The sequence below is a fragment of the Castanea sativa genome, chromosome 3, assembly GCF_040712315.1.
Source record: "Castanea sativa cultivar Marrone di Chiusa Pesio chromosome 3, ASM4071231v1".
Taxonomy (NCBI): Eukaryota; Viridiplantae; Streptophyta; class Magnoliopsida; order Fagales; family Fagaceae; genus Castanea; species Castanea sativa.
In genome coordinates, this window is record NC_134015.1 from 3,371,474 (window position 1) to 3,381,655 (window position 10,182).

Below are 10,182 nucleotides of genomic sequence, written 5' to 3' on the forward strand. Positions count from 1 at the left end.
AAGATGTAGATATATACTAGAATAACTACAACATTTTTTTCTTCTTTTATTAAGTCAACAATATCTCTTTTCTTTTAATGAGACTCCTCTTGGAATTGTGACTCTTATTTCATTATATTTGGTTTAGGGTTTCTGTTTAATAAAATTTATCTTTTTATCTTTCCTTCTTTCTTAAGTTATATAAGGATTTCTTTTTAATAAATTTCATCTATATTTTATGATTCTTCTTTTAAAATGAAAATAATTCTATTAAAAAATATAATACTTATCTAATCACAAAGAAAAAAACCCTTGACAATCTAAGGTCTTTTCTTCCCTCCTTATATGTATACATAGCTTCCCTTCTTGTAAACAAGTCTAAAACCCTAAACCCTAATAAGAAAAACAAAGAAAACCCTTTTGACACTACAATGGTGCTAGCTTCCTTCTCCTCTAAGCTCCATGTCCTCCAAAATTGCTCCTATGCTCGAACTATGGCCATGCACACCACTCAATTAACCTCGAACTCTTTCTCCATCACCACCACCACTACTACCCCACAAGTGAGGTCTCCAATAAAAAAAAAAATGAAAAACAAATTGTACATGACCAAACTTCTATAGAATTATTATGAAATGATTTTCCTGAGGAACAACAAACCCTGATTCCTTCATTTTCTCATTATCCCCTAGGTTTGGGAGAACTAGTTCAAGGCGCTTTTTCTGCACTATGTCAAAGAGATATGCCAAATTAGTATTAAATTCTTTGATTTCAATGACTAAAAATAAGCAAATCAATTACTTGCCTTCACCAAATGTGCCATGGGATCACCATCTCTTATTCTCTCCCTTGGCATTTTGTCAAGTTTAGGATCATCTCTGCAAACAGAGAACACAGATGTTATTTATTTTTATTTTTTGATAAGTAGCTCTATAGTGAAGCACAGTTAATGTATTTGTTGCTTGGTGGTTGTAAAGGAAGTAAAATCTTAGTGACAACAAGGAATAGCTCTGTTGCTACTATTATGGACACTACTAGTACTAATACATACAATCTAAAAGGTCTACCCAAAGTGGACTGTATGTCTTTGTTTGTGAAATTGGCATTTAAGGTAAGACAAGAAAATCAATATCCAAACCTCTTAAAAATTGGAAGAGAATTTGTCGAAAAATGTAAAGCAGTTCCATTGGCAGTGAGTACTTTAGCTGACCTACTTTATTCGAAAGTTGATGAACATGAGTGGATATCTATTAGAGATAACAAGATATGGCATTTAAAACAAAAGGAATGTGACATCTTGCCCGCGTTGAAGCTCAGTTACAACCCATTTCCATTTCACTTATAGCAATGTTTTGCATATTGTTCTATTTTCCCAAAAGATTTTCAATTCAATAGTGATCTGTTGATTCGATTTTGGTTGGCACATGGAATTCTTCAATCCCCTGCCAACGAAAGTCAAGAGTTGGAAGATGTTGGTGACTTGTGTATCAAGAGCTGTTGTCAAGGTCGTTCTTTCAAGATGTTGAACAAAAAGATGTCTTGCATTATACCTTTAAAATGCATGATCTTGTCCATGATCTTGCACTCTCAATTGCCAAAGGTGAGTATTCGGTAGTGACCAAGAAGTCTACCCTTGCTACAGAAGTTTGTCATCTATCAATTTTGGAGAATGGGCAAAAAATTACAACACAATTAGAGAAGTTGAGAAAAGTTCAAAATAGAGCAACCCACGTCCTTACTTGAAGCATGCATCTCAAGATTTAAGTACTTGCGGATACTTGATTTGAGAAATTCATCCTTTGAGGTGTTGCCAAATTCTATTGGAACTTTGAAACATTTGAGATATCTCGACCTATACGAAAATCGCAAAATCAAGCAACTTCCAGAATCCATTTGCATGCTGCACAGTTTGCAAACTTTACAGCTCAGAGGTTGCAGCAATCTTTCTTGAACGGTTACTCAAAGGTATAAGGGACATAATCAGCCTCAGGTTTTTGGGTGTTACAATAAAGCATACCTGCTTGTCGAAGAAGGCAGTATCAAACACCTAACTGCCCTCATGAACCTAGTAATTACGGATTGTGAAGAGCTTAGTTTGAAGGATAACGAAGAGAATCAAGATCTACAATAGTTCTTATTACAGTCTCCAAGCCAAACCATAAGGCACTAGACTAGTTTGGAATATGGCATACTTTGGCTTTCCCACGAGAATATACTATGAAATAAGCTTTGACACAACAAGGTAAGAATAATCATAAAACTATGTTATATATAAGGAACCCAAATTAATATCTTCATCATTCCACTCTAATTTTATTTCCATAACAAAAACTCTATTTGGCATGTTTGTTTTTACAAAATGACATATAAAGTAGGGAAAAACCCCTTCAGTTGAGACACAAGTTGAACTAGCATGGAGATAGCTTGGAGATCATTTTGGAATTTACTAGAGTATTATCCCATATCTATTTCAATTATCATTTTTGAATTTTTGAACCATGGTCTGTTTCAATAACTTATAAGTGGCCTCTATCACCACAATCAAACCCTTCATTAATTAAAACAGAAATTAATCTAGTAGCCAGCACCAATAATACATTTAAAATAAAAACCAACCTCTGTTCAAAGTGTTACTATTCTCATTTGTAAAACCCTAATACCCAATAACCCGATTACAACAGAGTAATAATTTAAAACAGAGACCACATACTTGGTAAGTGTTTGGAATAGGGCCTACCCAAACAATCTTCAAGGAGCCTTTCTTTTTTCTCACAATAATCAGAAACCCTGCTTCATTTCCCTAGAGTCAAGAATGGAAGTTTCACATAATGTAATCACTTATAAATGGATAAGGAGGTGAATAAAAGCTTCCAAGGATATCAAATCTTGATGTTTCATGCTATTGATCAAGTAGGAAAATGAATAAGAAAACATTGAATGATTACTATTTTAGAAGTCCAAGCATAACAACTAAAAACAAAAGGCAATATGTGAAGTGCCTTACTAAAAGAATGTTAAAGGAATTTCCAAGTTTCAAGTTATATTCTCTGTTTGCATCATCACAAAAAAATTTGAGGACTTATTGTCTTATTCCTTGAAGCCTTCCGACAGTATTTAGATAAAGAATAGCAAACTCCGAAATCTAAAACACAGCTAACAGCAGAATTACTTGACAATGAAAGAATCCAAAATCCATAAATAGCAACGGTTCAAAGTTGCAAAATCAACCAGCCACTCTTTCTAGAAAACAAATATAACAGCAACAGAGATTGATAAATGAGAATTTAGATTTACATCAAAAACAGGATCCTTTAAATGTAGACAACAAGCACTACACTGTTACAACCCGTAAGTTTAAAGGGTATTATTCACCAATGAGGAATTGGGGGCAAGGAAGGGTAGAAAGCATCTATGTTTAACAAAGAATAATATAGGTTGAATGTATAACCTAACTATTTCTTACAAGAAAAGGAAAGCTCTGCATATGAGGCTAGTAATAGTAACAAGGGAATTGCAAGTATGCCAAATCCATCAAAGATCAGAATATTAGTTGAAGTAGAAAGAAATTAATCTCTAATATTAACTACTAAGGAAAATCTACTACAATCAATGGCCTTTGGTTGATATTCAGTTGACCTATCACTAGAACCCAAATTGCCACATGAGCATCACCAACTGCAAACAAACTATTCTGTCATTTCATAAATAAATAAAACTAATTCCATGTTTGCTATGTTTGCATCAATTGAAGCTCAAGATAATTATCCCAAAATTAACAACACTAGTGCTCAACATATTTTCAAGGAAAGATTAAAAAAAAAAAGAAGAAGAAGAAGGAACGGACAAAAACAACTTAGCGCCAACGCAAGAAAAGAAATATCACCAATAAAAGAAAAACTTGAAACAAATATACCCAGTCCTTAATCATTATCAATATGTCAATATGATTACAGTACAAAGTAAAACAATAAACTTACTCCATTATAGAGATGGCTTTATCTATTGGGAGGGAACGAGACATGAAAAAATTCTTGAATGTTCTTATCTACTTGATTAGATGATAGCATGTCAACTAACATGCTTGCAGTGGTCGCATCTGCTGAAAATCCTTGTCAACCATTATTTGGAGATATTTCGTCGCCTTTGATGTCTCATTATGTTGCCATTTTCTCAAGCAACTCACATGCTTCATCCATTAGTCCCTCTTGGCACAGCCCCTTGATCATAATATTGTAAGTTGGAACACTAGGCTGCAATCCTTTGGTAGGGAGACTATAAAAGAGTTCTCTTGCAGTTGTAAGCTTCCTGATATTACAAAAACCGTCAATCAAGATGGTGTAATAAATCAAAGCATTATGGCTTAGCCTTTTGTCTTCCATCTCTTGAAACAATGTCATTGCCTCAGAGATCTATTTATTCTTAAGAAGGCCATCTAACAAGATGGCATAGGTCTGAGAATTTGGATGTTGGCCAAAAGCTTGCATGTTATGGAATAGCTCAAGTGAAGCTTGGGGTCTCTCCACTCTGCAAAAGCCACCTATAAGAGTGCTGTAAGTCACCACATCAGGAATCATTCCTTTGTTGGACATTTCATGAAAGAGACGCATTGCCTTATCAATTTTTTTACTTTTGCAATATCCATTTATCAATATGTTATAGCTAAACTCACTAGGCGAACAACCCCTCCCAACCATCATATTAAATGCTTTGATAGCATCATCCATTTTGTTTTGCAAACAGTAACTGTCAATCAAAGAGTTATAAATGACAGAGTCAGACTCAATGTCTCTTTGAACCATTTCAATAAAAACTTCTTTTGCCTCTGTCAACATCCCTTCCTTGCAAAGTGTGTCCACCAAAATGTTAAACGTGTACGCATTTGGTATGATCTTCCTTTGCGTCATCTTATTCAAGAAAGTAGTAGCCTCCCTCCACCGGCCAAAATTGCATAGTCCTTGAATTAAGCAACTGTAAGTGACAACGTTTGGCTGAATGCCTTTACTCATCATTTCAGATAAAAGGTTCAAAGCCTCAGTTACCAATTTGTCCTTACATAAACTGTCAATGATCGTGCTATACAGCACTACATTAGGTTCAAAATTCCCTTTTTCTACCGTCCTTAGCAACCTAATAGCTGCACTAGTCTCCCCAATCTTACACAAACCGTTTACTATTGTCCCAACAGTAATCATATTAGGTTGATACCCCTTGTTCTCCATTTCCTCTACCAACCTCACAACTCCAAAAATATTACCTTTAAGATAGAAACCTTTAAGAAGAGTGTTTAGAGTAGATTGGGTAGGCTAATAGCCAAGTTTCAATATTGTTGCTAAGACAGAGAACCCAAAATCGACCCGGTTCAAAAGACACAAGCAATTAATCAATATATTGAGAGTATAAACATCGGGAGTAATTCCAAAGGATCCCATATCTCTAATTAGAGTAATGACTACAGGGTAATGCTTCATTCTTGCAATGGAACCGAACATGTGATTAAAATCCACAATGGAAGGCAAAGGGTGCATGTGAAGCATTTTATCAAATAGGTCTAAGGCATGATCAAGATTCTTAAAGGTTCCACATTTGCAGTGATCTCTCACAGATTTCAACAGCTGATTTCGATTCTGATTTGGGATTTTTGCATTTTCTCTTCTACTGTTATTATTATTAGTAGAATAAGTAAAAGCATGAAATGGAAGGCTTCCTCTAATAATCAAACGACTGTATATAAAAACAAGAGAGGATGTTGATTTACCCATTTCCTCGAGAAGAAGAAGTAGAAGCAAAGCTAGTTTGGTGTTCACAATGACTGACTCAGCTACCAATTCGGGTCGGGTCAGGTCTGGTTTGGTTTCGGCTGAGCTCCGGAGCTTGAAGAAGGAGAAATCGTGGTGATGGAGTTGGCAAATCAGAGAGCCAAACCGGAAGCTGTGAGCTGTGAGCTGTGAACTGTGAGTGGACTGTACGAGGGAGAAAGAGTGAGAATGAGAGTGAGAGTGTATTTGCTAATGGAAAACTCATTCAAGTAAAATATTTAGTTAAAAGAGCCCAAACAAAACAAAATAAATTATTGTTGATATATTTTTTTATTATATATTTTATAGTATTATTTCCTAATTTTTTAAAATTACTAAAATACATTTTTGGTCCAAATTTTAATTTATGGGATTTTTTTTTGAAAAATAATTTTTATTTATGAGATTTAAGTTGTCACTTTTATTTGTTAATGTGTCTAAGAGTATTAGTATCAAACTCAATGCAATTTTAGCTATAAATTATTTTTCTCTATTTAAATATTTTTTTTTCCCTTCAATTCTATATCAAACAAACACTACTCACATCAAACCCACATCAACTACATATTTGCCATAGATTTGTCGACAATGCACAAATTAGCCGACTCACGAAACACGAATTCTCTATTTCAACCATCATTTGCCAATCAACCTCCATTAACCATCATTTGTCACACTACATCTCTGCCGATTCATTTGGATCAATGCATGAGAGAGAAGAGAAACAATGTGATGGAGAGAGAGAATAAAAACAAAACAAAAAAACAAAAAAAAAAGTTTTCTGATGAAGAGTATCTCAATAGACATTATAAGGTACTATTCATTTGTTAGTTTTACGCATTAAAATGTTGAGCTTGTAGCACTGTGTTTTAAAGTGGGTTTAGCTATATTTTTTACTAAATACTATTTTGTCAGGCCTATTAAGAATGCACAAATGGAGTGATTAAGTGTTAGTTTTAATTTGATCATGTCATCTAAGAAACTAAAAATGATTACTTTAAACTTCAATGACTAAAGTCATTCATGAGCTAAAATTTAGGGATTAACGGGACAATTTGACCAAAATATCAATGTTTGTATTATATGGGGTACCCTTGTCTCATATTTACACCCGTTCTTGTGCATCCCTATAGATGATTTTAGCCATGAATTTCTGCACTTAGTTTATAAAATAGGATTGGTGTTACCCACATCACTAGTCTACTTCAAGAAAGAGCAATTTTAAGGGGGGGGGGGGGGGGGAGGTGATTTCATAAAGCCTTGTGCACCATTTGAGAGCTTAAGCCCCCATTCAATATACAATTTCTAACCATAAACAAAATAAAATAAAAGGTGTAATTATGTTATGTGTTCATTGGAACAAGATTTTGCCTCCTACAACTTCAACTCATCATACTGTTATTCTTGCCTAAACGTATAAATAAAATTAAGTATAAAAATAAAAATGCAAAAGCTAATACATGACCTCCAAGTATTCTAGAAAGCCTTGTATTCTTAAACAATGACACAGCTTCAGATTTACTTGAAGAATAACAACCTTTAAAATCCTTTATTTCTTGCTGCCTCCAGAACTTCTTCGACAGCCAGACAGATGATTGTCACCTTGTCCTGAGTTTCCAACTATGGCAGCCAGATAGATCCTTTTGCCGTCTCAATCTATGGCAAAATTCCAGGACAGCTTCAGCATTGATGCTCGTTCCCTCAAAAATGGCCTTGTTCCTGAAATACCATAGGTTCCGTGAGTTTCCTGTATAGATAAATGAAATCAAGATCTTCCTTATGATCATCATTACCCCAATAAATTTTTTTTTTTCTTACCATAGTTCTCACAATAATCTCCAAGCCAAACCATTAGGGCACTAGTTTGGAATATGCCATACCTTGGCTTTCCCATGATAATATACCCTAAAAGTAAGCAATGACGCAACTAGGTAAGACTAATCATAAAACTATGCAATGTATAAGAAATCCAAAGGAGTAAAACTGCAAGAAGTAAAAAATAGCATATATAAATGCAAAAAGTTGTGTATGAGATAGACAAAAAGTCTAGAAACATTAAACTAAATTAAAGAAATAATCTTTATTTTTTAATTGAAAAAGTCTTGAAACATTGAATCAAAGAATACAAAGTCTTTATTGTTTAATTTGTTAGTATCTCTTGTATTAATATGAGTTAAGTCTAAGTTACGCATTGATACATCACTTAATATTTTTTAATTGGTAAAATATCATTTTCATCCCTAAACTATCACAAAAGTTTGTTTTTCATCACTGAACTTCCAGAAGTCCTATTTTCATCCCTAAACTTTGCAAAATGTTATGATTTTCATCCTTCCGTCTATTTCTATTAGTTTAAATCTTATGTGGCTTGACGGAGTGCTGATGTGATACTTGACTTGGATTAAAATATATTATCGTTAAAAAATATGGACACATGGCAAAGAATTATGGGTACACACAGGAACCATTTTTTGAAAGCCCAAAATTACTCCTCACTCTCTCAGCTGAACCACACTCCCTCCGACAGTTTGTGAAACCCTCACTCCCTCCATTCGTGAAACCCATGACAGCAACAAGAAAATAAGATCAAACCATTCATCAAATATAGTTGGTAGATTCCTAGCACAATTTAGAACCAAACCATTCATCCAACAACACATAATGCTTTGGAAAAAAAAAAAATTTATCTCCAAACCCATATAAATTATCTATTGCAGCAACCACAAATGGTCCCAACTTCTTCCTGCTATTCAAACATATAAAGAAAAAAATGTCATTGTTGGAATTAGAAAGGTGGTCAGCCACAGTTGGGGTTGTTAGTTCGAGGCAGTGGCGGAGCTAGGATTCGACTTTAGGGGGGGCAAAATTTATAACTTATATACATTTGTCTCTATAAACAAATACATATTGTGTATGCAGCATGCAACATATGCATCATATATAAAAAATATTAAATATTAAAAGATCCCCTAAAATCATTGCATATCATTATATTGTGTATATTTTATTAGTTTTTTTTAATATATAGCCAATAAAATAATCCCCTAATATATTTTATGGAATTTGTCATGTAATTGTTTCCAAATTTTATATCTTAATACTTTTGAAAGGAACTTCTTTTTTGGGTGGTATTTTTGTCTCTTCAATTAAGACTTTTTCTTCTTTATTTAAGTTTATTTTTTATCATTGTTTATGTTTTATAAATTTTGAACTTTAAAAAATATTGATAAAGTAAAAAAAGATATGAAAATATATGATATATCAATTGAGTTTGACTTTTCAAAAAGATAGGGAGATATATGTGCACACAAAGAAAAAAAAAAAAGGATGTACGTGGTTTACTGTGGCTCTACACTTTACAATTTCATTTTAAAATGTGTAGCTGAAGGGGTTTTCAATACAGCTCAATTACTCACACGCTATTTATCACAGTTTCAATAAAATCTCCGCATCTTACTGCTAGTACACACATAACAAAGGAAAATTTTGGGCAGGTCAGGGGGCAAGTGCCCCCTCTCGACCCCCCTGACTCCGCCCCTAGTTTGAGGGTAGTGGGTTTTCATAGTTTAGGGATTTTGGATTAACGCACGCTTGAGAATAGGAGATTTTGGTCTGAGGGGTAATTTTGGGCTTTTGAAAAAATGTTCCCACATGTGCCTATAATTCTTTGCCATGTGTCCATGTTTTTTAAAAGTAAAATAATTCAGTCCAAGTCAAGTACCACATCAGGCATCAGCATTCCATCAGGCCACACAAAACATAAACTACCAGAAATAAACGAAGGGACGAAAATTATAACGTTTTGCAAAATTTTGAGATAAAAATAAAACTTTTGACAGTTTAGAGACGAAAAACGAACTTTTGTGGTAGTTTAAGAGCAAAAATAATATTTTACCATTTTTTAATTTTATGCAAATTTTGACAAATTCATCTTCAAAGTACATTGTTTTTGTATATTTTTCATATTTGCAAAATATCAAAATGATCAAAGATCTAGTCATTTCATCAATCAATTGTTCAAATTCAAATTTTTGTAATTTAAAATAATACATAAAAAATGAGTTTATAAATCAAATACTAAATAACATTCGATTGACATGAAAATTGTTTAAGAACATATATCATATAATTCAACCACATGATTTTCAAAATATAAATTTAATATCAAGTTATTAAATGCTGTAATATATATATATAGCCTTTTTCTCTGATCTTTAACGTGGCGCTAGAGAGTGTTACAATTTTATTTTCAAAGAGTATACCGCATTACAGAATTTATTTCCTACCATATTGATTGAGTGAATATGCTTTTAAAGTCAATGTTTTCAAAATTTGGATCCCAATGATAATTATTGTAATAATGGATAAGATAATGGAGATTGTAATATCAAGGCTTGATATGTCATCG

The 10,182-nt window shown here is 33.3% G+C and overlaps 1 long non-coding RNA gene and 1 pseudogene across 1 annotated transcript; both read right to left on the reverse strand.

The window, feature by feature from the left end:
• Positions 1-249: 249 nt before the first annotated feature.
• On the reverse strand, positions 250-3,116 carry LOC142627575 (uncharacterized). The gene is made up of 4 exons (XR_012842883.1): positions 2,984-3,116; positions 2,690-2,779; positions 785-857; positions 250-701 (listed from the first exon to the last, which is right to left on the reverse strand). It is a non-coding gene; the product is annotated as an uncharacterized LOC142627575 (long non-coding RNA).
• A 15-nt stretch (positions 3,117-3,131) lies between these two features.
• LOC142627574 (uncharacterized) lies at positions 3,132-5,969 on the reverse strand (annotated as a pseudogene).
• Between the last annotated feature and the right edge of the window lie 4,213 nt (positions 5,970-10,182).